This window comes from Octopus bimaculoides, chromosome 4 (assembly GCF_046866305.1).
Source record: "Octopus bimaculoides isolate indiv1 chromosome 4, ASM4686630v1, whole genome shotgun sequence".
NCBI lineage: Eukaryota > Metazoa > Mollusca > Cephalopoda > Octopoda > Octopodidae > Octopus > Octopus bimaculoides.
In genome coordinates this window covers 19451091-19456934 of record NC_142931.1, presented here as the reverse complement: position 1 = coordinate 19456934, position 5844 = coordinate 19451091, and the positions used below count along the sequence as shown (strand labels likewise).

Below are 5844 nucleotides of genomic sequence, written 5' to 3'. Positions count from 1 at the left end.
AGATTTCGAGACAGCTATTGATCTAGACATCTAGACCTTTCTCTTTGATTATTTCAGTGTAAAGATAAAACAAGATCGACACCACTTTCTCCCCTACCACTTTCAATGACTCTTCCTTTTTGCCACGCAATCTCATACACTGATACTGCAAAAGGAAATACAATTCCATCTAATATAGGAAATATTCATTGAAATATTGAGAATGGAAACAAATGTTGATTATTGTAATAACTGCGATTTAGTACATTTTTTTGGTTTTTGTTGTTTTACATTATTAATTACTCCTCATTTGCTAATTGTTAAGAAGAGTGAGTTAAGAATTCATTAATTTTTTTTTTTTGTTTGTGTGTTTTTGTATTTTTTTATGTTAAAGTATTAATTCAAAATTGGTACAAAAAAAGTAATCAATAAATAAATATAATGTTTGGTTCATTTGTTTTATTCATTAATTTTACAGATACTAATGAAAATGAACATACAAAAAATTAAATTTAGTGTATTTCTCAACATTGTGCTTAATTTTTGCCTAAAATAGTAATACAACAATGTTATCATCAGTAGCACAACAACTAGCATCGGCAATATATCGTCATCGTAATTTTAGACTAATGTCCTTTTTCATATTTCAAGCAGCAATTCTAAAAAAGATAAAAAAATATAACAAAAGAAATAAATTAAATAAAACTGACAGACACACACAACAATTGAAATTTCTTTCAACACAAATATATAAATTCCAATCACCAAAAATTCCAAAATAAATGATTTATAAATAAATATAATAGTAAATAAAATAAATATAGACAAATAAAAAAAAATAAATATGAATAAGTAAATATAATAGTAAATAAAAATAAATAAATATAATCAAATTAAATTCAGAAACCAACATATTTTGAAATTCATTGAAAATTAAAAGTAGTATATAAATAAACTCATTATATTGGTTAATTAAATTTTGCCTGATGGCTGAAAAAATGATATTGAAAAATGCTCATTCTTTTCCTCATAACTGTTCTTTTTACTCTTAACTGCAGCTATCTTATTTTTGTCTGTTCATTCTTTCTCCATTCCATTCTCTTGTTTTTGCTGGCAATTTCCTCTTTATTCCCCCTTAAATTCCCTAAATCTTCCAGCATTATGTGTTTTGCTTTTTCATGTGGATCTATTTTCCTTTGCTTCCTCAAATAGCTCCCCCTATCCTCCAAAACTCATTTGAAAACAATATGATACAGCAATGTGTAATATCCATTCCACAATATGATATCAAATAGATAAAAATTCTCACATTTATTACATTGCTATTTGTTTCAAAAGTGATATGTTTTGTTGTTGTTTATTATCCCTTATACTAAAACATAGAATTGAGTACTTTTTATGCAATAAAATCAAAATTTATTAGAAAAATAAAACTGTTTTCTGAGAAAACAATTTCGTCAGTTAATTTTGCTGAGCTGTTCCTTTTAATTTTTTAGGTTTGCTTGAAATAGTTTTAATATTTTTTTATGGTTATTTAGCTTTCTTTTTATTTATTTTTCTTATTTCTTTCTTTTCTTTCATTTATTTATTTTTCTATCTATTTATTTATTTTATTCATTTATTTATTTTATTCATTTATTTATTTTATTCATTTATTTATTTACTTTTTCTCTCTGGTAATTGGGGTTATTTCAGAACTGTTTGCCATCAATTGCCAATCCAGAATTCTACAGAAACTGAACCTGTGTTTTTTTTTTTGAGTTTTCTTTTTTTAATAAAATTTTGTTATAAATTTTATGTTTGTTTTATATCCATTTATGCATGCGTGCGTTGGTAGAATGGCTTTTGTAAATTAGGATACTTGCATATTGTTGTGTCAAGTGAATGCCTTCACGACTGCTGATCACTCAACCATGAAGTAGGAATGTTATCGGCTGTCAATCTGTCTAACTGAGACAAGCTGAGTAATGGTTTAATGTATGCCAGCCTGGGAGCATGATACAAGAATTGTAGCAAAGTTTAAATTCAGGTCCAGAAACTGCACTATGATTGCTTGTTTATGTAATCTGTTACTTCTGGTAATGCAGAAATGAATGCAGTAGAAAAAAAAAAGGTATTGAAGCAAAGTTCTTAATCATTTCCTTAAAGGTGATTGAGAGATGGGAGCTTGGTTGCTATTGTCATGGAGAAATTCAGCTTTGTTTAGATGTAGAACTTTAGAGATCTTCTTACATCACAGCTTCTTTGTAATGACCTTGCCCTGCTAGTAAATTAGTTATTGGAATGACTGAGAAGAAATACTCAGGGACTCCTGCTGCATGAAAACTTAATAGTAAAATTGGTGCTCACATACTTGGTGTACAGAACATGTCCAGTGTGTGGTCACCATAGTGCTAAAGATCAAACTTACTTCCCCAAAACATTCTACATTTAATTAATCTTAATTAATTAAACTGTCAGACTTGTCTCCCTGTTTTTTTTTTAAAGATGTAGTTTTAATTGATTTAAAATTTATTAACTTACTGCATCAGGTTCATTTATTTGTCTTACCCTCATTTTTTCGGTTCTAATATACATTAGACAAATACATTATTAAGGTATAATTTTACAGTTGGATGTCCTTCCTGTCACTAACTCTTACTTGATTTTAAGTAACAACTCTCTTAATTCACACAACTAAGAAGGCATTAAATGAGCAGACAAAATATTAATAGAAGAGACAACAATAACACCTACCTCATAGTGACTATTGTGGAGCACAAGTGCAGACAAACACACAGACACACACAAATGAGCATGTGCATGCACACACACACACACACACACACTCATAACAGTAAATATAGGGATTTAAAACCTGGGCAGGTATCATATGAGCAATTTGATACAATCCAGATCTGGCTAATCACATAAGCTGCATAGGATTGCCAACTTTTAGATTTGAATGTGTTGCAATTGATTTAATATAAATCAACTAAATGCACATATGTGCATATCAAAGGGCACTAGGACAGTTATTCAGCAAAAAACCCGTGTCAAATTGGTTCCAGGTTCATTCCCACTATGTGGCACCTTAGGCAAGTGTCTTGGCCAACCAAAGCCTTGTGAGTGGATTTGGTAGACGGAAACTGAAAGAAGCTGGTCATATATATATATATATATATATATATAATAATAATATTATATATATGTATGTATGTATATATTTGTGTGTTTGTGTTTGTCCCCACACCATGGCTTGACAACCAATGCTGGTGTGTGTTTAGGTCCCCATAACTTAGCAGTTCATTCAAAGAGACTGATAGAATAAGTACTAGGCTTACAAAGAATAAGTCCTGGTGTTGATTTCTTCAACAAAAACACTTTAAGGCAGTGCTCTAGCATGGCCACAGTTAAATGATTGAAACAAGTAAAAGAATAAATGAATATATATATATACATATATGACAGGCTTCTTCCAGTTTCCATTAACCAAATCTACTCACAAATATTTTGCTGAATCCTGGTTATAATAAAAGACACTTTGCCCAAAGTGCCATGCAGTGGGACTGAACCCACAACCTTGTGGTTGGCAAGCAAACTTTTTAACCACCCATTTATGCCTACAAGTACATTATTAATTATTGAACAAGGTATTACTAATATGTACCACTCACACATTTGAGAGTTAACTTAATATTAACTAAAATATTCAATTGCAATGATCTGAATTTGCATAACCATCTCACATACGAATATGCGTAATTTACTTGAAATTTAAATTTATATAAGGAGAGGCAGACGTGGACTCATTAATAAAATATTGAATTATATACTGGTCTGTATCAAGGATGGCTGTGTGGTTATGAAGTTCTCTTTGCAACCAACCATATGATTTGGGGTTCAGTCCTATTGCATGGTACCTTGAGAAAATGTCTTTTACTATAGCCCGAAACCAGCTAATGCCTTATGAGTGAATTTGTTTGATGGAAACTGCATGGAAACCCATATCATATATATATATATGTATAGCCTAGTGGCTAGGGGTATCGCACTCATGATCCTTATATATCAAGGTTTCGATTCTCAGACTGGCTACATGTGTTCTTGAGCAAAAAACTTCATTTCATGTTGCTCCAGTCCACTAGGTTGTAAATGGTTAACCCTGCCACAGACTAACATGCCAATCAGAGGGAATGTTGGCTTGCTTGCCTAGGCAGAGGGGTGGCATCATTCGAAAGTTAAAACAATATGAAATGCTTTGTGACCAGTAATGTATTGCTGCATCCAATAGTCTGGTCGATACTGCGATATACATACATACATACATACATACATATATATATATATATATATATATATGTATATATATATATATATATATATATATACAAGAATAAAGGCAGGGAATCGTCAATTAATAATAGAATTAATAATTAACAATTTTGCCAAGTAGTTAATCGGATACGATCGTTTCATGGTTAAGAGAATGAAAATTTCTCTATTCCAAATCTTCAGTCCGATATTCTGATAAATTTGAAAGTGTCTCTAAAAAATTTTTGGTCATGCGACACCAAAAATCAACGATAAGAAAGGCACTTACGGATTCATCGGCTAGTGAGTTCAGGTATCCCACCTCAAAGAAATCTATTCCATGTGCGTCACAAATAGTCCCGTATGAAAAAAAGTCCCGTGTGGAGGGATTACGGTTTAACCATCTAACTTAGAGGTATCAAATATAAAATATACAAGAATAAGGGCAGGGAATCGTCAATTAATAATAGAATTAATAATTAACAATTTTGCCAAGTAGTTCAGTATGAAAAAACCTTTATCGGTAAAACCATTTATCATCATAAATATACAGGGATTAGCATTGAGTTGCTTCTCCAACATACTGAAAATTTAGAAATAGCAGTCAAAGAACATATATATATATATATATATATATATATATATATATATATATGTATATATATAGCAAGAGGAAGGATATAATATCTAGGCAGATACTGAATTTCCCTGAGGAAAATTCCTCTTCAAACAATGTAATACTTATACACCTTGAAAAGATTGTACAAATAATGCATAAATTACTGCATATAAAGATGCAACAATATGCAGTTAGTGTGCTCAAAGCACATCGGACAATTATTATGAATAAACTAACTGGAAATAAACATAAAGTTTGAATGTTCAAATTCTTCATTCTCCATATTATCAAGATATATATATATATATATATATATATATATATATATATATATATATATATATATATGTATATATATATGTGTGTGTGTGTGTGTGTGTGTGTGTGTGTGTGTGTGTGTGTGTGTGTAAATCATTGACGATTTTTTTCCTCTGTCTTCCTTTTCTCTTGGACTTTTCTCTGTGTCCTGTTTCTGAAGAAGAGCTTTGCTCGAAATGTAAAAACCACCTTTCTTTCCTTCCCTGAGCGTCTGCGCATACTTAGTTGTTTTTTCTTGTTTGTTCTTCATAAGAGATATAGTCCTATATCTCTTAACAAAGACACCTAATTTTATTAGTATTATATCATTTAGTTGTTACCAAGTCATTGTTGGGTATGTTATCTGCTAAAAGAAAGCATCCTATCCACAGAATATTCAAAGATGAATGTGGAAGATTTTAAACTTTTTTGTTCTTATAATTTTCCAGAAACGAGAGGTGAGGTTAAGTGGCAGTTCTGTATATGCCACTAAGTTGTGAAGTAACTTACTTAAAAACTTAACATTGTAAAAGCCTTTAGTTAAGCTGTCACAACATTGATATGTTAACATTGCTAAATGAGATGTGACTGGCATTACAGAATGAATGCTACAGCTTGAATTAGATCTACTGTTGCTAGTGGGCTGAGGAAAAAAC

General features: G+C 30.7%; 1 long non-coding RNA gene across 1 annotated transcript in view; it reads right to left on the bottom strand.

Moving 5' to 3' along the window:
* Positions 1–423: 423 nt before the first annotated feature.
* The window catches only part of LOC128247670 (uncharacterized), a 6182-nt gene continuing 761 nt past the window's right edge, over positions 424–5844 (bottom strand). Inside the window, exon 2 of the long non-coding RNA XR_016241308.1 lies at positions 424–638. This is a non-coding gene — a long non-coding RNA (uncharacterized LOC128247670). The remainder of the gene's footprint in view (positions 639–5844) is intronic.